The following is a 25,867-nucleotide window of genomic DNA, read 5'->3' on the forward strand; positions in this document are numbered from 1 at the left end:
TTGGGGTATTTTTGCTGATGATGTCATTGGTGGTACAATTTTTCCAAAAGGAGCCGTCAATTGGCCTGGTGTATCTTCCTCCCTTCTGCTTGTCATGATCGTCCAGCTAAAATTTGGGGGCCAACAGAGGTGAGGCAAAGAACCTCACCCCCCCGCTGGTACAAAGACCTCTCCACAGGTGTGGCTGTATACTGGACCGGTAGTCAGTGACGGGTAAGATCCAATTGCAATGGTACCAACCTAAGGACCATATGTACTATTGGACAACCTAAGGCAGGCACGGTCCCTAAGCCACATGCTTGTTGTTTAAACAGAGAGGGGGAGATGTTGAGAGCCACAGCCGAAGGGGCCCCAGCAAACTTCCAGCTGCCAGCAAACTTCCAGCTGCCAGCTGATGATTGGCTCACAGCGGCCCCAGCAACATCTAGCTGATTGGCTCCTCTGCGGTGATGCTCATTGGACTGTTTCCCTGCCCTTTCAGACCACGGAGCTGCTCATTGGGGGACTTTTTTGGCTCCGCCCACGTGACCCAGCCAATCGGCCTCAAGAGCAGGAGGATTGTGGGAGGTGAGAAGAAGCTTGTGTGGGAGAGAGAGGCTTGTGGAAAGCCGGTGGTGGCAGTTGAGGCTCTGAGGATTTTTCCTGAGAGGCTGTTTTGTTTGGCGTGTGTGGTTCTAAAAATAAAGTTAGTTTCTTTTGACAAGTGGCTCCTGATTGTGCCCAGCCAGACTGCGGCAAACCACATAGATAGAAATCCTACCAATGGGTATGATATAGAAGATGAGTGGGTTTCAGACTCATAATCAAACAAACATGATGCACATAGGTACCAAAGCTAAGACAAATTAAGTCATCACTGTATCTACAAAAGGTTGGCTGAATTTTTTTAAGGGTAATAGAATAATGTGGTATGAAATAAACATGAGAATAAAGAGGTTTTTTCATCAGTTTTATGAAAAGATAAAGTATACTATTGCCTGAAATCAATAGACACATAAGATGGATACAATTAATGAAAATCCTGGGAGTAAAAATATGATCCTACAATGTAATTTCAAAGTTAATTTTTTTTTCCAGAAGGCTAAGCCAAAATCAAGAAAATCAACTCTTCACAATTGTAAAGGTTCATAAAATAGAGAGGAACTTTCAATTTGCACATCTGGTGGGAACCCTTAAGTGAGACTTAAAACCTCAGAGAAGCATTAATTCCAAATGGAACTTCTTTGCTAGGTTATTCATGCCACTAGAAAAATCAGGAAGACCATTATTGTTAAGTGGAATGGTACTGTATCAACTAAAGCTGGAATCACAAAAAGAGATGTCCTATTGTATTATGCTGTCCAAATACATTTGTTATGCTAAGCAGAGGTAAGAAGAGCATGTTTTCAAAAATATCTGATGTAATAGAAATATCACTTTTTTAAAGCAGATGAGGCAGAAGTGCCAACACAGAATTCAAGATGGTAAGGGTAAGGAGTGCTGCATGAAAAGGGGGACAAAATAGACTTTTCAGTGCTGAGTACATAGTAGGTTTTCAAAAATACGTTAGCACAAATATTCAATTCTAATATGAAGCCTATGAAAATATCTCCCTCTGGTAAATCACGTTGTGTCATATAAATTTGCACATAGCAAACTCTGTATAGAGCATACCTTATAAGGCACTATGTATTTGGTTATAGTAGTGGTAATGCTTTTAACTAAATTACAATATGTGTTTCTCATTACATTGTGACTGCCACAAATCTTAACTGTAAAAGTTATGGGTTTGACAAAAATGCATGTGGTTATCCCCTAAGCAAATATAAGCAACATTTCCATTTGTATAGTATTCTATCCCCATTTATAAGGCAGGATATTGTGAACAGTCAAAAATGCAAAGCACTTGAAAATCCCCATATGCAAAAGAAAATCCACATAAGCAAGATGTTATTGATATTTCAAAAAACTTTCTTTGGTTAAACAGAACTCAAAAAGTTTTAGTGTTCTAAATATTTATTCTTTGAGTCTACACTTCTATTTATGAAAAATGCACAAATATTCTGGAATATTTATGATACTGATTAGTGAAAAATCATTTTACCTCAAAATACAAATGTGTATTTATGAAAAAACTAAAAGATGTTTTTAAAAAGTCCCCAAAAGATGCAAATTTTCAATAGTGACACCACCTCATTTTAGATTCTTCTTCAAAAGGCTTCCTTATGCTATTTCCGTGAGATATCTAATAATTCTTCAATCACATTTTATTTAAAAAGAGATAGATGATTAATGTTCCATATTCTTTCACTCTACAATTTCTATAATCTGGGTAGTGTTTTCACAGAAATCAGATACAGGTTGATCATTCCTTATCCAAAAATTCAAATTCAGAAATGCTCCAAGCATCTGAAACCTTCTAGGTGCCAATATGATAACAAGTGAAAAATTTCACATCATCAAGTTTTGTTTCATGTACAAAATTATTAAAAATAGGATACAAAATTAACTTCAGGCTATGTGTATAATGTGAACATGAAACATAAAAGAAACATAAATTAATTACATGTTAAACTGAGGTCTTATTCTCAAGATATGATATTTTCAAATCCTCCATACTTCTAGTCACAAACACTCTGAACAAGGCATATTCAATCTGTACCACTTTAAAATGCTGACACTGGCCCCCAAATAATTTTGTTGATACCCAAGTTTCTATGCCAAATAATTTTTTATTAATATTATAGGCCCATCAAAACCTTCAAAAGTCACAAAAGGTCTTATTTCATTAACACCTCATTTACCAGGAAACTGTCAGGAAAAGAGGGTATCAATAGAAATGAAATTTCAAAAAACAAAACCTTTATCTATCAATAGTTGCCTTTTAATACTCTGGGTAGAAATATCTCTGAAATGCTTTGTAAAACTATATTTTTCCACTTAGATACAGGACAGTGTCAAAAATTTAAATTTTGTTGATAATTCTAGGTCATCATTAGAAATAAATATATCTTTTTTTAAAGACAGAGAGAGAGAGAAAAAAAACTTTTTTAATATCTATTTTTTTTAGTTTTCGGCAGACACAACATCTTTGTTTGTATGTGGTGCTGAGGATCAAACCCTGGCTGCACGCATGCCAGGCGAGTGCGCTACTGCTTGAGCCACATCCCCAGCCCAAATAAATATATCTTGAAGGCCTGAGCATTTGGAGTCTTCATGTCTACTTTTTGCAGTTTGCCCACCATCTGCCTGTCAGCTTTTTAGTAGCTATTACTTTAATGTGCATCTGCCTCTATTAACTGCCCCCCATACCAGTTAAATTGTCTGTGGTTGGCAAAACTAGATTGAAGCCAATAAAATGTTGCAAACAACTGTTAGGTATAAGGTGGTGTTGAATCAAGTGTGTTAGATTTGGGTCTTGAAATACAAACAATATGGGCTCTGGAGTGCTCTTCCTGAGGACCTTGGGGGATTCTCTAAGAGTACAGTTTAAAAGCTTCAAGGACCTGGCTTTCATGAACTCGAAAGTGTCTGGTAGAAGCTGAGATCTGGACGTAGTGTCTCATCTCTTTGAGATACAACTCTTCTTTCATAATCCTAGCTGACATTTAGGAAAAAATCAGGGGAAAACAGTTCATGAAAAGAGTGAAGGTTCCAGAGCTCCAATGGCATGGGTTGACTTCAGTATAGGCTGTGAACCAGGGATGATATTCAAAATTATTGAACAACACTTACAGAACAGTCATTTGCCAATCAGTACTGATGTGCTTCTGCCAGGTATCACCATTTTTGTGGCTGAATTAAGGGGATGTCTCAGAGTGAGCAGTAGAAAGAGTAATGTTGTAGTTTGGATATGAAATGACCCTCAACGATTCATGCATCCTCCTTGCTCTTCTTCCCCCCCCCCTTTTTTTCTTTTTTTAGTGCTGAAGATGGAACCCACAGCTTCATGCATGCTAGGTTAGGTACTCTTTCATGGCACTACACTCCTAGCCACTATTTAAGGAAACTTCTCATTAAATGTCAATAACTATCATACATATGCAAAATGTAATTAACTCATTTTCTTATTGGTACTAAGGAAGTGTTCTTGGTGGGCACAATATTAAGATGAAATTTTTCCTGTATTTTTATTGGTGCATTATAATTATACATAACGGTGGGATTCATTATTACATAGTCATACATGTCTATGATATCACAATACAATTTGGTCAATATAATTCCCAGTATTTTCCCCTCCCCCAATCCCTTTCCTCTACTCTACAGGTTTCCTTTACATTTTCATGAGATCACCCCACCATATTTCTTCTCCTTTTTTCTCTCTAGCTTCTACATATAAGAGAAAATGATGATGGCATTTTTAACACTTGGTCCAATAAAGGCCAAAAGAGCAAAGTGGATCTACCCAGGACCCTGGAGTGAGCTGCACTTAATGTAATATCATGTCCCAAGTGGCTTCCTTTTTCAGTGCCAAACCAGCTCCTTCACTCCTTCATGCCATTTTTACCTGTGCTTAATTCTGAAAAAGATTATATCATTATAGAAAAGATTATGTTATCATTGTACTGGAAATAACAAATGTGAAATAATATGGAAAGATAAAGGTTAACAATAATCTACTAGAAGGCAAAAAAACCCCAGTAACTCAATGTTAATTTGTTATTATTCTAAACTACTTTGTGTCAATGGTTTTGGCCAAGTAAAGCTCCTAAATGCTGCCAAAAACATTCGTCGGCAATAGATGTCTGAAATTCACCACTAAATTTTGGCCCCTTGACAACATACTGGACAAATGTGCTATCTACTGACTAAAAAATGCTCATGTAAATCACAAGGCTGGCAAATAGAATGGCATTAATCCAGTCAAGAAGTATAAATCCAACCTTGTGTTATGCTTTATTTCTTGTAGATTTTAAACTATGCATCAAACATTCCAAAAGTACTGATTTGGGGGCATGATATGCTATGTGAATTACAGAGGTTTTATCAAGCTAACTGATAGGAGACAGGCATGTGATGTCTAAAACTCTGTGGCCATGTAAAGGGCACTTGAAAGCCTAGTTAGCTTTTGGCATGATAAGAGAAGCCTTCAAATCAATCTCCAATGATTGACTATCATTTAAAGGTGACTTTGTATGACTTATGAGTAACATACTAATAAAGCATGAAATTTCATTTGAATACAAAACAACAGCAAATATGTAGTTTATTATGTGCCAGGCACTTTCTTAGCAGTTTCATGTATACTAGTTTATTTACTGCTCATAACAATACTGTGAGGCAAATTCTATTATTTTCCCCATTTTACAGATGAGAAAGCTGTTATGCTGTGAGATTAAATAAATTGGTTATTATCAAGGCCTTGAATACATAAAGAGTCTAATTTCTCCCTATAAAATGAGATTAATCAAAGTTATATTAAGATATGAAATGATTTCTGGAAGTGCCAAGAAATGTTAATTACAGCTCTAGTTGTTTTATTTATAAATAAAATGTCTAATTGCCTTGTATTGGTAGATTTGATGTCAAAATACATGGGCATTTCGATTATTGGAAAAATACAGTTTAACTTCATTGTTTTAGCAAATTGTGACTGTCTTATTATTGGATGTGTTCAACTGTAGGGAAGAATGCCTCGATGTATATCAATCAAGTGAATGAACCAGATCCAGACATAGAACTATGATCAAGGTTTCAGCCTTCCCATCAAATATGTTAACACCTGTCACTCTGTAGTGGAACTGGTGTATAGCTGTCTGCCTGACCATGAGCTCCTGGGACACCTTATTCATCTCCAGTGTCTGTATCAATACCTCATATTAGTAAGTTCTCAGCAAATACTTGTTAAAGCAATGGAAGTCGTGGTCACTGGTATATGGAAAGTATTGTGCTAGATGTGGGGAAAGCCAAGATTTCAGCCAGAAAAAGGGAGGAATTCCACTAAAATAGAAGAGAGATCAGTGGAGTAGAGGAAGGGAATTGAGAGGGAGGGAGGAGGATGGGAAAAGGGAAGAAGAGTGGAATGCATCTGCATTATGCATGGCAAAGCATAGTGGGACCAAAGAGGGAAGCACCTCTAAGAATGGAAATGGTCAATATAGAACTTCATGTAAGAAGTCAACTTTTTGTGAGGGTGTGGGGGAAAAGGTGCACTCATACATTGTTGATGGGACTGAAAATTGGTGCAACCTCTCGGGAAAGCAGTATGGGGATTCCTCAAAACACTAGGAATGGAACCACCATATGACCCAGCTATCCCACTTATTGGTATTTTCCCAAAAGATTTAGATCAGCATACTATATGGATATAGCCACTTCAATGTTTAAAACTGCAAAATTCACAATAGACAAATTATGGACTCAGCCTAGATGCCGGTCAATAAATGGATTAAGAAATCTGGTGTATATATATATATATATATACACACACACACACACACACTGGAATATTACTCAGCCATAAGAAGAATGAAATTATGTCGTTTGCTGGTAAATGAATGGAACTGGAGAAAATCATGCTAAATGAAACAAGCCAGATCCATAAAGTCAAAGTTTTCTCTGATATGCAGAAGCCAGTCCAAAACAAGGCAGAAAAAGAAAAGAAAAAGGGAGGAATTTCACTAACATAGAAGAGAGATCAGTGGAGTTGAGGAAGGGAACCGAGAAGGAGGGAGGAGGATGGGAAAAGGTAAGGACAGTGGAATGCATCTGTTCTAACTTCCTATGTGCATATATGAATATACCACAGTGGATGTCACCTTTTTGAGTAAATAATAATCAAACACAGAAAGATCAGTAAAGTAGAGCGAAGGGAACAGAGGTAAGGAGGAGAGGAAGAAAAAGGGAAGTCCTGGGAACTGAATTAGAACAAATTATGTTCCATAATTTTATAATTATGTTAATATAAACCCTAAAATTATGTAAAAAAACTAAAACGAATAAAAAGTCAACTTTTCCTATAAAAGTCACAGAATAAATAGTTCAAAGCTGCTCCAATCCATTGCCTCTCTTTAAAAGCCAATCAACAACTCTGTTTAGTTGTTACTTATCAATTCTTATAGTGGGAAAAATATAACTTTCATCCTATCTAAACATATTTTGTAATAACAGCTTTATTGAGAAGCAATGAACATATCATAAAATTTGCCCTTTAGAAAAGTACAATTCAACGGTTTTTGTATATTTACATATATTTGCAACACAAGTGCATTGTTAATTGAAGGATGCTTTCCTCCGCCACTTCTAACCATCTGTAATTTTGTAACTCGGAAGTGAGTGGTAAAACCTGAAGCATCTGGTTGTTCCAGAGACTTACTATCTTTACCTGGTGCTGAGTTTTAGGTGACTAACTAACACATTGTGAAAGACCCAGGTAGTAAGCTCAAGTTCCCAAATAAAACATTTTTATATCTCCATAATATAACCATAGGGACTATAAGCATAGACTTTGGAGTTAGAGTGTTTAGTTCAAATTTTGATACTTTCTGTTTACTAGCAGAATGTCTTTGGGCATACTACTTAATCTCTCTGAACCCTAGGTTCCCCATCTGTAAAAAGGAGATAAATAAGAACACCAACCTCACAGGGTCGCTGTGAGGATTAGATGAGATAATGTGTGCAAATTTCTTGCCTCAGAATATAGCACAGCATAAGTAGCTGTTACTACAAATTGAGCATACTTAATCTGAAAATCTGAAATCCAAAATGCTATAAAATCCAAGACATTTGGAGAGCTGGCATACCTCTCAAATGGAAAACTGTATACTGTGAAACCGTTTTATGCAAAAATTATTAAGAACATTGTATAAAATTACTTTGCCTATGTCATAAGATATATATGAAATGTAAATGAATTTCATGTTTAGACTTTTATCCTATCCCCAAGAAATCTCATTATGTATATGCAAGTATCCTAAAATTTTTTAAAAAATCCAAAATCTGAAATACTTCTGGTCCCCAGCATTTGGGTTAAGAGATACTCAACCTACATTAGAAAATAATACACAATTATGTCACTGCTTCCTGCCACTTCTTACTATGATCTCAATATTCCTTTTTTTTTCTCCCTGGTGAGTGATTCTGGAGTTACACTCACTGTGATACTGAAAACTGGTTATTAATTAATATCATATTTAAATAAAAGGTACAATTAAGTTTATTTTAGGACAGTTATTATGTGAGAAGATTCAAGTTAAAAGATTCACAACTACTATACATGTATAACACAACTTCAAGGTACTATAGAAATCTTGTTGAAATAGAAGTTAAAATTGTTCCTATTTATATTTGTATGTATATCTGTTGAAGGAGGGAGGGGGAAATATTTTGCACTTAGAATGTCCTATTATAAAGTCATAATAAATATGTAGTCTGTAAATATGCTTTTTAAACAAAAAGAAGACACAGTGACTAATATGTTTTATTGCTAAGCAATTTTCCAAGGTTATAGGTATAGTGAGTTCCTGGGCAAAGACTGCTTTGGAAGGAAGCCAGCATTGATAGGCTATAAAAAGCCTATTGCAGAATTCAAACACAATTGGTATTCCCGACCTTTCTCCATGTATCTGGAGATCTGCTTTTCTCCTGTGAAGCTGTGCAGCTTCTTGACTGGAGTTTGATAAATTAGCCCCCTTCTCCTTTGTTCTAATTGGATTCCAAACTGCATTCCATATGTAAAGAGTATAATTTTCAAGTTAAATATTGGAAGAATGAAATTCTTGCCAAGAAAAGGGGATATAGACCTTTGAATGTCAACGTGGATTTTTAGGAACACTGATGTTGTACCAGGAACTGAGGTTAAAGGGCCAGATGTAAACTTGCCTTTGGGGACAAGGGGAAGTTTTGAAGATGAGCAAACATAAGAGAAATAAACAGGGTTTGAATCTGAAGAAGCAAATAATTAACTCTCAAAGACATCAAGTTCTACAAAACCGGACTTCCCTAGCTTTGAAAAAACAAGGTAGTTGGCATGCTAAAGTAAATGTTCCTCTCAAGTTAATGCAGCTGGGCAGAGGTGGAGGCAAAGGCTTTTAGTGAAAAGCCATTTTCAGAGGATATGTTTGGAAATAGTCTCTCATCACTCACTTGTGTCTTCCTTGTTGAAATTTTCCCACTTTAAGCTCAACAAACAAGTCGTCATTTCTTTGGTATTTATTACAATATTAATCACACTCACACACACACACACATACACACACACACACCAAAAAAGATAATGCAATAAAGACTTTTTGTAACAATACATCTTTCTATATGTTTTCAATTTTAATTCTTTTAATTTCCATGTGCAGACCTTGTTGTTAAAACTATAATTTTACTGAGTAGAAGGATTCTAAGAATGGAGATTATTAATACTCTTCAAACACCAAAAGGATCTACTTACAAATTCAATTTCTTGACCAAATCTAATAAGAGTCATAATAATATAAGTCAGAGAGCAGACCCTGGATGAGGGCCTGAGTTTCTTAGGAAGTGTAGTTCATGGATAACATGGAGAAAAGCCTTTGAAAAGGAATCAAATTAAATTAATTAGTTAAAAGATGCACAGAGGTCACAAATTGATTATCAAAATGCTTGATTCCCTCAAACCAGAAGGCTTAATTTAAATCAACTATATGAATTTGCCTTCCTTTTTAATACTGCCAATTACCAAGCAAGCAAACACTTGAAAATCCTTAATCAGAGTCTTAATAAGCTCATTCATTATATCATTTCAGTTATTATCTACTCAATATTTTTACCAGAACAAAGAAAAAATACATATCCTCAATAATTTAAATCTGAAACCATTTAGTATGCTTCCCTATTTAGGAGGGCATACAAATCTATTTTCTCCAGTGATGAGGAAGAAATGTAAACCAGAGAGTACATTTGCCTAGCAAGTTTGAGGCCTTGGCTTGGGTTGACAATGCAAAATAAACAAACAAAAAAAGAGATAAACTTATACCAGAAACCATGAACAAGAAATTAAGAGCAAAACTTCTGTAGTCATTTTAGAAATCATTCAACAAATATTTTACCTCAGTATAAAAGGAAATCTTTTAATCTAAGTCACTGTTGATTTTGTTCAGTGTGCTCTCTTGGCAAGAAGATGTCTTTAAACTATGTTGATTCCTGTTGATAGAATATTCTTAAATTCTTATCAACAAGTAATGTTTGCATAGTAGTTTGAAATGCAGCATAAAAAGCCCAAAGCCAAAACTTAAAAGAACACACACATCTATTATATATACATACACATATTTTGAGGCATATAGATTTAATGCAATTTAATCCTCAGAATGTGGTATCCATTTCAACCACCAATTTCACCTACGAAAGCTATTCCCTTGGAACATGTGGCAAAATAAACAGTTTGAGAAATGCTGGTTTCGATCATTTGTACCTGGACAGAAACTTCAAAGACTTAAATTTTTCAACATATAATATAATTTGCATCATTTTCCTCTTCAGAGTAAAAAGAAATTTGCAGAACTTCAAGGAGCAACACTTTCTCTTTGACCAGAATCAATCCAAACATTAAATCCAAGGCAAAAATTAAAATTATTTTCTACCAATAATTATCAGCCTCTGAGACAAGAAACAAAATATATTCTACAAGAGAGAATGGGGAAGGGTGATTAAAATGAGGAGGATTGAATCTGGACCTGAAGTTATTTTTTTAATTACATGTTGAAATGTAAAATCCATGAAAAACAGAAGTTGACAGATGCAACACAGAGAAAATGCTAAATGGTAAATTTCCAATATTATGAAGGAAAGACACTGAATCCTAGTCTAAAGAAAAATTATGGAGTAACGATCACATCCTTGGTCATTATATTCTAGTCCTCATTATTTTTTATAGCTTTCCCCACCCTCTTTTTCATTTTCATTGAGCCTGGGTGATAAAAAATGTCAGCCACATTATCCCTAATTCAGTAACACTGTCTTGTTTCTGAAGCCATTTAAAAACAATCTTACCTGTTATTCTGGCTAAATTCCATTGTCTTTTTTGAGGGTTACAAACCTATCCCAGTTCTTTCATGACAAGCTTAATTCGATATGTTAAAGACAAGAAGAATAAGCAGGATCTAAAACTTAATATCACCAGGGTTCTACATGTATTAATCAGACTGCACAAATAATACTCTGCATATTATTAATAGAGATGTTGGGCAAGTAGAGTAGCCACTCAGGACATATTTTGTGCTTGATGTACATTTTATATTCACTTTTGCCTCCTCATCTGCAAGTATATCTAAGTCATTCCCACTCTAAAAACAGCCAAAGCCTTTTTTTCCCTTGATCCAATTTCTTCACATTCCAACGTTTCTTATCCTTCATCATCAAATACCCCATGTTCATTTTCCAACTTTTCATTTACTCCTCAACCTACTGTAAACTGGCTTCTGGTTTCCTCATAGGTCACAATGACCTCTTAAATTCCAAAACCAGCAGCCCCAAGTTACATAATTCCCATAGTATTTGTTGTTTGCTCTCCTCTTCTAGAAACTTTCTTTCCCTTCTGCTTCTGTAACATGAAGATTCCTCCTCTCTTGGGATGCTTTGGCCACTCTGAGGGGTGAAGAATTAACTAACAAACATCTTGCTGTTATTTTCTCTGCATTTTGGACATGTTTAATCTAATGCTGTTATAGATTTTTCTACACAGCTTTCACTAGCATTTTACTCCACATCATTTTATACACTTGACTCCCTGCTCTTCAGCCACCTGTCAAGCCTCTTCTTCTGTTTTCCCTATCTTATTAGAGCACCATCCATCAAATAGCTAAACGTGCCTTTTTTATATCAAGATGGGTAAGAGATTAGTGTTTTTTTGACTTATGAGGAAAAAAAATGTCTTCACTGATAGAAGAGAGGTGGGCCATGGGCCATACAATGGTCCCCACGCAAAGAGGATATGACTAGATGAAGAAGAAATTATCTTGTTCAAGGAGATTTATAAAAAGTGAGAACAGACTTAAGAGTATAATTTTAGCTTGATATCTATTAGATGCCAGAGAGTACCTGCCTGCAGAAAACAAATTGTATTTCATTACTAAAGAAAATTTTGTCATAACAAAACGCAAGTACCTAGCAGGGCATCTGGCACACAGTAATTGTTCAATAAATGTCAGTTGACTCTGAATAAACACCTATTATAGGACATTTTTATTGGGTGTGAAAATGGGGGCTCAAATTTTATTCCTATATATAAACTCCTGCCTACAGATATTAAGATTGATTTAAAAGTATAATACATTCCTGGAGGTGAAGGTGGTTGTAAACGCTGGTTCTCCTGCCACCCAAGTACTACAAGAGCCAAAATCACCCTGCCTGGGCCTGACAGCATAAAGAAATGTTGAGCAAAGTCTCAGGCCTCTAAAACCTTGAATGGTTAAATTTTTCACCACTATTCACACCAAGCTAAATCGGAAAGGGACCCTTATCTGCACAGAGGCCATTACTGTTGCTTTTATTTTGACATCCTATTTTCTAAATCTGTCTTGCTCTAGAAAGCTGAAAGAATGAAATCTCAGAGGTTTAGATAGGTGCTTCACAAGATTTCCTTTACAGTAATATAAGGAAACCAACTTATTTTACTGTAGAAAACCCATGACACTTCAAGAGGGTTTTTTAAAAATTTTAATTATTATCCAATATAAAAAAAAGATATGGAGTACAAAGATAAGAAGTAAAACTCCCCTCCAGAAGCCAAGACGATCAGGCTTTTGTTGCCAAGACCAAGGGGTTTTCCTCACTCCTCAGGAAAGACTCTACTCATAGCAACACCAACTTCTGAACTTTCTTTGGGCCAAAAAGATTCCATAAAAATGAGAAATATGGTATAAGGGACCACTCAAACTAATGAGTAGTGAATTTTGTATCTTGTTCTCCTCTTCCTTCCTCTTCCTGCATTCTAGAAGAAAGTGTATCCCCACAGTCTCATTGCCTCCCATGGGAAATTTATGCACAATAAACAAAACAAACTCACCTGTTGAAGGCCTTCAGTTCCTGTGTATACCTTAAAGATTCAAATGCAATTTGGAAGGTTATTATACAACAGATCATAATAGTATTTCCCAAACCAACAGAAAAGCTCAGAATGCCTCATGAAATGATGATAGCTTGGGGTTTCTCTGGCTTTAGGACACCCTCTCACATAGCTTCCACTTCTCAATATTCATTTTCCAAGTATTCCATAACAAAAATCCCAGAAATCTAAATAGAAAAAACTGTAGCTGATACCCCCAAACAATGACTAATTTGGTTTGCCTAAAACACAAATATACGCTGGCTGCAACTGGAAACTGCATTATTCACACTCAAACCACCCACCTTATTCAACCTACTCGATGCTATTCTGTAAATGTTGCTTACAGTAAAATAAATTCTATAAGGCAAAGGTAGCCTCTGGCACCAGAACATATTGTTATTGCTTTCTACGTAGCTTTAGCAAACAGAATAAGAAATAGTTAAAACCTGTCACTCCCAGGGTACAGAAACACATGCAATTTCATCCATCAACATTTTTTAGTTTTTACCATGAAAAGTCATGCATATAGAAATTGAGGGTTTTTTGTTTTTGTTTTGTTTTCTTGGGGGGTGATGGTATAACTCTATTATGATACTTAATTTGTTTTACATCTCATTTCATAACTTGATTGCTAATTAGACAACAATTAGAGGTGTAAGTCTTTTTCTATTTTTAATGAATTTTAAGTGTGGTCTGAGGAGGAAGTTATAAACTCACTTATAATCACAGAATTTAGTAACAAACTCATCAGAGCCAACATTATATTTTATTCTCAGAAAAGCAACTTAAGTTTAACAATTAAACATCTATGATGAAAAGCCTAATTGGATTTCAAGTCCTCGAAGTTGAGAAAGCAGCATTTGAGCCTCTGAAGGACGTCCGCAGAAGGAGGCCTTTGGGAATGAATTCAACAGAAGACAGGGATTTAATAGCATTGGGAGAAAAAAGGGAGAGGGATGAAGGGAGGGTAAAGACAAGATCCTTAGGCTCCTGCTGAAGACACAATAGTACCCCAGAAGGTAATATTTTCCTTTACCCAACAATTATTTAATTCAAAGTAATCTGCACAATTGTCCAGGCTTCTAAGGATGATTCCATCTCCTGGTGAATTGAATACAGTACTTAATCTCATATATGGCCAGGGAAGTAAATCCTTTTTGTTTCCTACTCCTGGGTTCAATTATTGGAAAGGCTATGTGGCTACTGTTGCCTTTATTTGTGCAATCATTCCCATTAATGCTCTAGGTATTTGAAAGACACACATAACTACCAAAGAACTTAACAAACATCACTCTGTATCTGCTCCAAAGCCCCTAGCATCTTTTGACCGCTTTTCTCTCAAAAAATAAAAAAGAAGAAAAGGCATTTCTGATCCAGTCTGAATTAACATCCAACTAAACATTGATTTTAAACCTTTTTTGACAGCAACAAATGGTAAGAAACATACTTTGTATCCTAACTCAGTACATATGTGCATGGATTACAAATAGCAGACTCACACAAAATGCCTAATTTTAGTAGATGATACATTGATATTTCATGGAATTTTGTTTAAAAGAAATGCCAAATTGCAACCTACTAGAGGGATTTCATTATGTGCTAAAGTTGTTGCCCAAAACTTGAAAACTGCAATGATAGAACAAATAGACTTTTCTAATACTACAAGGGAATGTTGTCAGATCCAAATATAGCAGGGTAAATCTTCATTTGATTTTTATGCCAGTAGTTCAGACTACAATAACTGAACCTGGACCAGCTTGAAATATATTTTTAGATTACCTATAAAGAAAGGGTTTGCTGAACAAAATAATAACGTCAAGAAAATGGAAGTATTTGACTTCTTAGATAGAACAAGCTACTTCTATGGTTTTGGAATTATTATTTAAATTCAGCTGTGTTGCTAATTGTAATGAGTGTTAACATTCAAGTGAATAGGACATGTACTTAGGAAAATCTTGTTAGTTCTTAGTCCAAAACATCTTATAAATCAGAACACTGTCTTTAATCTGAGTTGGCAAATATTTTAGTGTATTTTCACAATCAAACTTAAGAGTGTTCAAAAAATAAAATCATGTTTTAATGTATTTTTTAGTCCTTCAGTCACTTCTGTGTTTATAAATCTGCTTGAGGCATCATTTAAAAATAATAAATGTAGGGAGTATACAGTTTATTTGTAGAATGTTTTAAAGTTCAGAAAACCTTTTCATTTTTGTGAACTGGTAATGACCGGCAATCCCTGGATTACTGAATATTTAAAAAGCATATAATGACATTTGCCAGGCTCAAAAAAAATGAAACTTAATATTTGGTTTGTTCTTCATGTGACAGATTACTCAATCCCATGAAGAAACCCAGGTGTCTGGCCTTCAACAATTGCCTCTATTTTAGAGGTCCAGCCTACCCCTGCCATCCGCCACCAAGTTTGAAAGATATGAAAGAAATTAAAATTTTAAGGTAAAAAAAAAAAACAAGCCAAGTTCGGAGGTGGGGGGTGTCATACGACCTTTATATGGAGGTACCTACTAAAAGAACTCAGAACAGATGTTTATCTTTTATAAACATTGAACTTTTGGCAAATTGAAGGCTTAGCAAGCTAAGGGAGTGAAGGACAGGCCAGGAAGTCCAGGGATTCCTGGATGTGAACCCAACCTTGATCTTAATTCTGTTTTTGCTCTAAATCAATGCCAAACTCTTCACACCTCAGCTGCTTTATAGCAGGCAAGAATTATACTGGGGAACAAAACTGTTTCCTGGGAATAGCATGGGTTATATGGTTAATATTTCAGCTCTCAATGTTACTTCCCCAAAAAGAAAACACTGATTGCAAATATTATTTACCTTTATTATAATAGGGGAATCCAAATAGAATCTGTATGTCTTGCTAAACTGACCTTGAAAAGAGATCATTCTTTCCATTTCTTTCCAAGTTTTTGTTCACTTTAGTTATGATCAGTTATTCAACAAATTAGGAAATTCAATCATGTGATCTTACAGGTTTTAAAAGTAACTCTAACACCACTGCGTTGAACATTTTCAGGCACTTAATGGGAGGTTTGAAGGCCTCTGCTTTATTTGACCCTTCTCCACTGGGCCATCAACCTAAAGGAAATACCTTCCCCACTCATGTTCCCCTTTGGCAACCTATGGGAAAGAATTAATTTGTTCCTCTCAGGAAAAGAAGCTCCATTCTCAGCACTACCAGGCCCCACATCCATAGCTAGTTCTGCTCTCACTGCTGTGGGCTTTTCAAAGGGCAGAATGTGGTTTCACTTTCTCCCCACCTCTTCATGAGAAAAGTGCCTTGGTCCCTTCGTGGCATTTAATAAAAGGTCCTCTCTCACTGGATTTGGACTGTTGGTCCTCCCAACTAGTCATTAACGGGCAGGAAATGCCCTCCTCAGCAATCACTATTGTGTAAATAAAGCTATAAACTTTTGAAGGCCCCTGCAATCCCAGACCCCAAAGCTGCACGTGTGTGTGGGGGGATCTTGATTGTAAAAGCACTGCCTTCCAAATTAAACTCGAACCACATGATACAGTTCATAAAATATACAAAACATGCAGTCCAGTGACAGATTTATTGTGGTCTTACAGAATAAAGAAAAAAAAATCACTATATGGAAAACACAGCTACTTTTGACCCAAATAGCCCCCAAACAGGAAGTTTAAAGCAAATCAGCCAGCTGTGGCCTCAACTAAGTTATGAAGGAGACCAGGGCAACCAGTACTTCCTGTCATTGCTTGTCACCATTTCTGAGTGCTTCTATCTGAATTGTTTTCTTAGATGGCTAAAATTATTATGGAAATTTCTCCAGGGATAGACATAAGACAATAAGGAGGGCTATTATGTGATCTTCGCTTAAGAGTGAGAAATATAACTTTTACATAAAAAAATAACACAGGTCACACATCTGATCACTTTAAATGAATACCAGAATGATAAGTGCTCAGAATCAGACATGAGATAGCCTAGTTGTTTCCTGTTAATTTTTTATTTAAAAAATATTATGATCTCGATACTAGGAATTGAACCCAGTGCTTTACTACTGAGCCATATCCCCAATCTTTTTAATGTCTTAAAATTTTGAGACAGGGTCTTACTAAGTTGCTTAGGGCCTCACTAAATTGCTGAGTCTGGCCTTGAACTTGCTGTTCTCCTGCCTCAGCCTCCCAGGTCAAGGAGATTACATGTGTGTACCAACATGCCCAGCTCCTGTTAATTTAGGATCAAACCACCATTGTAATGTATCTGATTAGTAAATGATAGAACTTGAATACTACATTATCCCAGAGTAATAGCCTCTTAGATTTGCCTGCTTCCTCCTCATCATCATCATTATCCCACAAAATGACTTGTGCAAATTCAATGTATGTGCAGGGATGAGAATCTTCTAATTGAATCACATTTTAGATAATCATCATCACCACACTCTCCACAAAATACAGAAATGTTCTCATGTTTTTCCAGCACTGTGAAATGCTATGAGGGCTAGGTCACATTTTGTCTATCCTGTCAACTTCTCAATGACAGAGCTTTGGAGGGGAAGTTTCAGTAGGAAAGAAAAGCATTTTTAAAAATATTTTTAACCTTTATTTTATTTATTTTTACGTGGTGCTGAGGATCAAACCCAGTACCTCACATGTGCTAGGCAAGATCTCTACCACTAAGCTACAACCCCAGCTGGTGAAAAGCATAGCATTATTGCAACACTGAATCTTTCAGTATGTCCACATGAATTTCCCAGCAGGGCCAGGTTTACTTCGCTGAGAAAGAGAATTAATACATGAAGTTAATCCATCAGTTAAATGTCCCAGCAAGGGCTGGGGATGTAGCTCAGTGGTAGAGTGCCTACTTAGCATGTGTGAGGCCCTAGGTTCCATCCCCATTTTAAAAAGTCCCGCCAAAATCCAAGGCTCTTTTAAAAAATGGCTCTCCCTTGCAGAGCCTGTCAATCTGAGTCCAGCCCCTACCCTAGCTGTGTGTTCATTGACTCAAAGTCTGTAGCTGAGGCTGCTGCTGTAGGCATTCAAAAAAGAGATCAAACCACATAGGCTCAGCATCCTAGCTTCCCTCCAAAGATTTTATGGTTTTGAAGCCCTTAGATGTAAAACAAGACTGTACAATGTGCACTGTTGTTTTTTTTTTCTCAAAATCACTTCTGAAAATAAATACTCCCCCTCCCTCTGGGATCCTCGTCAATATCAGACAGCAAGAATTTTGAGAACATCAGTGTGCCCTTTAATAAAAAAGGCATGCACAACAGGACCATTTATTGAAAGCCTAGTTTTCAGAGGACAAATACAAACTCTTCACTTGGGTATGGAGGTGAAATGTGATCCCCACCTCTGTGCCATGGGTCTTGCTAAATGTATCTCTACATATTTTAAATAGAATTCAAGAAAAAAATCAAAATATATGAATGCAATATTGTTTTTCTCTTTTTCTTAATTTTTTTTTTTTTGGTGCTGGGATAATGCAGGGGTGCTTTACCACTGAGTTACACCCCCATCCCTTTTTATTTTTTGAGACAGGGTCTCAGTAAGTTGCTGAGGCTGACCTCGAACTTGTAATCTCTTGCCTCAGCCTGGGGCGTTGCTGGGACCACAGGCATGAGCCACCGTGCCTGGCACAAATCCAATCTTAATAAAGCAGTTACCTTAATATTATCTGACAATCTCATTTTCTCCATTTGTAAAACAAATAACTGGGGAATTATAGGATATATGCCCAAGCAAATATTACAAATGGCCCTTTTGTTTTGCTGTGTTTTGTTTTCCTGCTTAAAGGCTGAAGACTACAAAACAAAATGTGAAATGTAAGCTCTCTGGTTCTTTGAGTCTCATTTTTGCCAATAGGTCACCCCTTCTACCGCTTTTCTCAACACGCCTTCTTGTTTGGTTTCTTCATACTACCACATAAGGAGAAATTGCAAGAGCTGTACCTAAGGACTGATGGTCCTCTGGGCACAAAAGATGATTGTGGTGGATCTGAAATGGCAGCTCTTTTCCCTTCTACTGTGTGGACTTTGCTTTCTGGATACAGTAAAAAGAGGCACTATTCACACCTGTATCTTGGTAAATAAAAACCGATGAAAATCCAAACTCTAAATGGGCAATCAGTGTGTGACTGAAAATGAGACAGCTTCCAGTATCCTTTTTGGGTTTCAGCTGTGACTTCATCACTTTCTAAACTACACATGACAGGAGGCACCCGAGCCCCAGTGTTTCTTTTTTTTAATCTAGTAAAACAGTTTACAGAACTGTTTCTATATAACTTCGTGTTGAAGACTGATTTCCCTGTGATGGAGGGAAAAGTGTAACTTCAGGCCACAGAAAAAGAGCAGCTGGCTTTCAAGCCAGTCCTCAAAAATCTCAGCCCAAAAGCTGCCAATGCAAGCTTCTCCCTGTTTATTTAGAGTTGCTGCTGCAGCAGCCTACATTCAACCTAGTGTTCACTGTTGTTGATGTTTTATCAATAAAAAAAAATAATGCTACCTAAAATCACAGGAAGAATGTTCACAAAATACAAGTACATATTAGAAAAATGAATCTATTCTTGGATTTACTTAAACTTTTACCGAGACCCGCAGGCATTGGGGAGATGATGTAAGAGACCCAGTAACCTACCTAATAAGGAGTTACTGGTACATTCAAGGACACCTGAATGAGCCTAAAGAAACCTTTCTCAAATTCCCGCCCCATTTGCAGGCGACACCAAGAAGCTCAGAATTCAGAGAATAGAATGGGAACAATTTTAATTCAATTTGAATAAGCCAAAATGGAAAACCAAATCCTTCAAACCAGCAGTCTCTAGGATGTTCCTATGGCCTAAGGAGATCAAATTTTCTGAAGTCTTTAATGACAGCCCCTGCATTCTGTCTAAACTGCCTTTTTCTCAATTGGAGGCCCTTTCTTTCTGAGCCCTTCAAGTTCACTCACTGTATAGGCATAAATCAAACTGCCTAAAACCAGAAACAAATCACTTCTTCTGCTCATGAGCCATCTTAATGCTGATGCAAGAAGGATTTGAGAATGGACATGATATTTTAACAAGCATGACTAATTGAGTCTTAAATCTCTAATCAGGCTTCTTTTTTCCCCTTTACACTTTGTTCTTGTGGCTGTTATAAAGAGTTCTGGTAAGCTGGGCTCTGTGTAACCCAACCCAATTTCTAGCTACCTAAGAGGCTGAAGCAGGAGGATGGCTTGAGCCCAGGAAGTAAAGACCAGCCTGTGAAATACAGTGAATCTATGTCTCAAAATAATGAAAGAAAAAAAGAGTTCTGGGGTTACTATGATTCTTGAAAAGCACTATTTACATATAATACACATAGATACTCATGCATGTATATTTAAATCAAGCCTCTTTTCACTCTTTCTTCTTCTTGAGTTCTGAACAATGCATCCATCCTTTTTCTGAAAGTTAATTATATGGAGTTAAACATTTAGTGGCCTGGCTCTTTTTCTCAGCCTCAGAGACACAATACTTACGTTAAATATTTCTTATAATTTATTGTGAACCTTTTTCTTTTAATTCTTAGAATTGGAAGAATGATGTAAAAAAATGTGTATTTTTTCTATATTCTTCCAAGGAGAAATGAATATATGGCTGTAAAAATTGTTCTAAACTGACCACTAATTTATGCATTCATACACATATACTGTGTTTGTGTCTGTGGTCCCAGGCCATTTGGGAGTACTTTTATTACTCAAATAAAAATAATGTCCAACTTCCTGGATTCTATTATTTTCCCCATCAATTTTTTAAAAACAATGTCACTCAATTTAATACCAAGTAGAAAAAAATGATGGATTTTTACTGTGCCCTTACTAGAATGGCCTGAAAAGAAATATTTTCTGACCCCTTTTAGGTCCCATGGATGTCATTATCACCTGATAAGGTAATTGATACCTAATTTATCCTAATTCTCAAGATTGTCTTTCCATTATTGTCACTTGGCTGTCTTGAGGCAATATATAATCACTCAGGAAGAGTAAGATGCCATATAACCATCTGGTTTCCTTTAGATCAAAAATCCCCCATTAATATAGATCTAACGGCCTTCTTCTTGGTCATACATTATGTTTGTTGGTTAGTTAGTTGATAAGCTACTTGCTCTCAGACAGGTTATTCTCATAGAAGGAAATTATCCACTTCATTTTATCTGAAACTCAAATTTCCACTTTTTAGTTGTAGATGGACACAATACCTTTATTTTATTTATTTATTTTTGTGCAGTGCTAAAGGTCGAACTCAGTGCCTCACACATGCTAGGCAAGTGTTCTCCCACTGAGCTACAGCTCCAGCCCCTCGGGTTTCTATTTTCGAAGTGAGGAAACACAGCACACCTAAGGGGAGGCAGAAAAATCTCACAATGAAGCATAATTTCTGATTTCCATTTTCTTGACATAACATACATTTATAATGGGGGAAATCTATCTGTTTAATCTAGTAGATGTTGTCATGAGAAAACTTGCCAGCATGGAAGCGCCTGGATAAAATAAAGGTGAGGGTATCCTGCCATCTCTTTTAGACATTTGATAGTTTTAACATGGCAGTGGCCATTATCTAACTTTAATTACAAGATCAAATTACTTGTCAAACATGTACTGTAACTTATTTTTGTCTGCTCTGCCCCAATCCCTGTTTGTAATCCTATCAGACAATATAATTTATTTCAAAACAGAAAAATTCTGTCACCTTCCTGAATTTATTGTAACATAAGCAGGATAAGTAAATTTTTATGAATAAAAATCTTCCATCACTTCAGGGTTTCTCACTCCCTTCCTTCCTTCTCCCCTTACCTCACATACAAAGACAGCTGGGTACAGAACCAAACTGTACTTCAAACTATATTGTCAACATCTGTACAACAGCCGAGGGACTATCACTGTTCCAGCATGTACAGTGCTGTACAGCCACTCAAAAAACAAAAACCTTTTTTATTCCTAAGCGGTTTTTTCCCTTTTTCATACTGTCAAGCTGGACATATAATAATGCACCTACTGATTAAAATAATGTCTTACACAAGTGCCTGTAAAGTACAATGAGAGGCAAGTAGAATACAGACAATTAGGGGAATATACATTCAAATCAATTTTAAAATTTAGATTCTTGTAAGCACACAAAAAGTCTTCCATTTAAATTAAAAGCTGTGCCCAAGCATGCTCCTAGTGGGCTTATAAGCTATACATTTTCTTTTTAATTCAACATTTATTAAGCACCTACTTTGTGCAAAGTATTATTTAGGTGTAGGATAGGTGCAAGGGAATAATATAAAAGCTACTTTGGCTACCAGCTCATAACCATAGGTTTTATCCTCCTTAAAAAGCAGCTGTTGTGAAATGCCTGAAGTGGACAGTTGAGGGGGGAAAGCTATTTTATAATAGTCCTGGGAGTCATTATGAGTGCTTAAGGCAGTAAAGGAAATCAAAGAAATGAAGTAGATCTTAGAAGTAGAGCAAAGCATGCAGTCACCACCTATAGCCCAGCACTATATCAGTTCTCTCTTAAATTTTTTTTTTCTGACAAACTCCTTTCCTTGTTTCCATACAAGATTTCCAATCTCATCACTATATATGGCAGCAGAATGGTAACTGGCAAAATTCCCTCCTAAGTCTGTAACACCAATTTAGCTTGTCTACTCTGGCCTCAAGGTTTAGTATTTTCACTTTAAAAAAAAAAGGATGCATTTGGTCCAAAGTTGTTCAGCAACAAGGAATCACATCCAGAATCAAAGCTTACAGGACTGGGATCTAAAAATGGAAGAAGTGCTTATTTGTTATCGCCCCATTGAAAAAAATCCAAGTTAATCTATTGCTGTATGTATAGGAACCCTCAGGCATGAAGAAATGAACTGCCCCCACAGCCAGTCTCTCAAAAATAATCTTAAAAAGTGATGTGAAATTTACTATATAGTAAATCACATTGTAAGCAGTTCTGTTCTTTGTTTCTAGGTAGACTACAGCACCTGGGTAGAAAAACCATACCATGCTTTAATAGTTGCAAAGCAACACTCCCCCCACCCCACCCTTTCCAGACACTTGCTAAACTTAATGGAAAGAGTAAGTCCACTGTGCTGGGAGAAGTAAAATGTGGACTGGGATAGAATAATATCAGCTGGTCTGTGGGCAAAAGACTATTTAGCTTATATTTGGAAAAGTTTTTATAAATATGAAAGCATCCTTCCAAAGTATTGCAAATTAAAAATTAAATTAATTTAAAATGTATTTAAACATCAAGGACTAAATCTGCATCAGTAAAAGACAAAATGTGAATATAAAAAGGAAAAATCCAAGGTCTCTTGTAAGTCTCAATGTTAAACATGCCTTTAATCAGAAGGGGGGGGGAAGAAAAGGAAAAACCCAGGCAAATTATATTAAGTACTGGTATCTAGTCATTGTACAGCTATATCAACAGCGTGCTTTCTGACCATTATCTCAGTAATCACCCAAAAACTTATTGGTTAAATGAGGAAGCCAGCATAGTGAAAAATTTCCAATCATTTAAAAATTAAATACTGCAACAGTTTAGTTTTAATTGATGCTTCCCAATGAACTTTATAGATGTATATGGAGAGGCTGTGGGGATCTGAGCCCAACTTAAAAATAGCAATTTAAGAATATCTCAGAGAAAACTCCTCTAAAACACACTAATTAGACCAATATGAATTCATATATTGTACCTATATATACCAACGAATAGACAGTGTTCAGGAAAACACACAGTAGGTCTATCCCAATCATAAAACTACATAAATGAATCACTTAAATTCCAACTTTCATTTTTAGTCTGGGTTTAATTTCAGTTTCTTACCATAAAAGCATATTGTGTGAGTGTTAAAAGCTAAAGTTACCTTTTTAACACTCTCCTAAGATCTACCCAAAATCTACTCTCATTCCCTTCAGAGCCTGGCAGTAACAGTAAGCTGCCCAAATGTGTTGATCCAGGGCGGGAAGAGACCTGGTTTTTCAAGGAAGCTGTGGCACTGCTCAGGATATCGGTATCGCAGTGGAAATGGGGAGCTGAGTTGTTAAAAGCATTTGCTGATGGTATGCCATGCAAGAAGTTCCTTTCAATTTATTTAAAGAGACGAGAGCAAGGGGAAAAAAGAAGGAAAAAGGAGAAAAAAGGAGGGAGATAAAAGCTCTAAATTCCAACAAAGTTGCAGTATTAATATTCCTTCTATTTGCCATTTTGTAAAATAAAGTTTAAAACCATTGTATTTCTTCGCGTCCTAAAAAAGGCAGCCACTCTCACAAACCCCAACTTATCTCCAGCCTTACCTTATGCTGCTAGCGCAAACCCAGAGGCTAAGGGGCCCTGCTCTCAGCGGCAGCAGTAGGGGCAGCGGCAGCGACAGCGGCACATGCCATGTGTTAGCGGCAGAAGCAAAAGCAGCGCTGCGCGAGGTGGCCCCGGTGCCGGGAGAGCCTTTAGCAGGGGTGTATACTGAATGCCGCCATTTTAAAGCAAGGTTCCTCAAATCATTAGATATAAGCAAATTAAAGCCCGCCCCACCTACATAACTTCAGGGCTGGGACGTGCTACCCCGCTCTGAGTCGGCCGCTGTGGGGTATAAAATGTCAAGTCTGGAGACACGCACATGGGGACTCCCGAATGGAGGCGACAGTCCCTCCGCTTCCCTCGTCCCCGTGCCACCCCTTTGCTTTTGCAAGCCTCCTTTCAAGCCCGGAGGAAAGAATATTTTATTTTCTGGACTCCACTGGGGCCCTTTCCCGGGGCCAGCAACGGACTGGGGGAGGGGACGGGGGACCCGGGCCAGCCCTCCCCCTTTCTCCCATCCTCTTGGTTCAGTCCACTTGGAGCACACCTCGGAGCGCCCCAGCTCCCTCGTGGCGGCGGGCGGGCGTGGGGCTCCCGCCCGGGCTAGAAGCTGCCATAGCAACCCCGGCCCAAACCCCGCCCGGTCCTAGCCAAAGGCGTGCCCTTCCGTCCTGGTCAGTGCCCTAAACCAGATGTCCCCTCGCGGAGTCCGCTGACCCGAGTAGCCCGGGCCAGGCCGCTGGGGCCACAGTTCTCCGGTGCCCTGTGCCTGACACACCAGTCGCGCCGAGGGAGCGGCGCTCGCGAGGGGGCTTTAGGCGCCAAAACGCAACTCCCGCGAAACTCTACAAGGCTGTGGAGCCGCGAGCGCGCGGGCAACAAGCGCGCGGGGTTCGGAAGCGGCTCCCGGCCGTCCCCAGCCGCCTGGCCCCGCCCCGCCCGGCCAGGTAGTGCGGCGCGCCCCGCATCGCCGCGGCCGCCGACCTCACCTGGCTAGGCGTTGGGCTCCAGCCTTGGCTCGCCGCTGAGGAACGCGCGGGAATTCGGGCGCGTGCTGCCTGGGCTCCGGCGCCCACCCGGGGACTCTCTGTCCTCTGCCTCCCTCTCGCTGCTCCCAAAGAGCGCCAAAAAGTCGCGCTCCTGATCACGCTCCGAGTGCGGGCACTTTCTTCCTGTAGGGCGCTGTTTCGTCGCGAAATATATTCTTTGTGTGATTCGTTCCTTCGTGCAGGGTTTTCAGAGAGAGCAGCGTGGGCTTTATTCTCAGGGGGTGTGGCGCCTCTCCCCCAAACCTGGCCGCCCAGCCCCCGCTGCGAATGCCCTTTGTCATTTCATTTTTAAGGGAAGGGGGGCAAATCATAACGCTGGGCTTATTCCAAAACGAAAACACATGGAGTATGGACACATCCCGGGTGGGAGGGGGCGACAGCAAAGTTTCTAGAGCCTCAGAAACTGAAGTGCCAATAGAAAATGCAGTGTGCCTCAAAGCTGTGGGCTTATAGACATTTCTGAGACAGGTGAGGCAAAAGAGGTATTCCAAAAACGACCCTAGTCAATAAATAGAGCGACGCACTGCAGAT

General features: G+C 37.8%; 1 protein-coding gene across 8 annotated transcripts in view; it reads right to left on the minus strand.

Moving 5' to 3' along the window:
* Nucleotides 1-25,337, minus strand: part of Mbnl3 (muscleblind like splicing regulator 3) — a 122,725-nt gene extending 97,388 nt beyond the window's left edge. For 7 of the 8 annotated variants that reach the window (XM_071606138.1, XM_071606141.1, XM_027946985.2 and 4 more), the window contains exon 1: nucleotides 24,287-24,524. The gene's annotated coding sequence lies outside the window, so the exon portion shown is untranslated. Of the gene's footprint in view, nucleotides 1-24,286; nucleotides 24,525-25,276 lie in introns of those variants that run through there. The other variant, XM_071606137.1, reaches the window with a different exon arrangement.
* Nucleotides 25,338-25,867: the final 530 nt, after the last annotated feature.

Source organism: Marmota flaviventris, chromosome X (genome assembly GCF_047511675.1).
Source record: "Marmota flaviventris isolate mMarFla1 chromosome X, mMarFla1.hap1, whole genome shotgun sequence".
Lineage (NCBI taxonomy): Eukaryota > Metazoa > Chordata > Mammalia > Rodentia > Sciuridae > Marmota > Marmota flaviventris.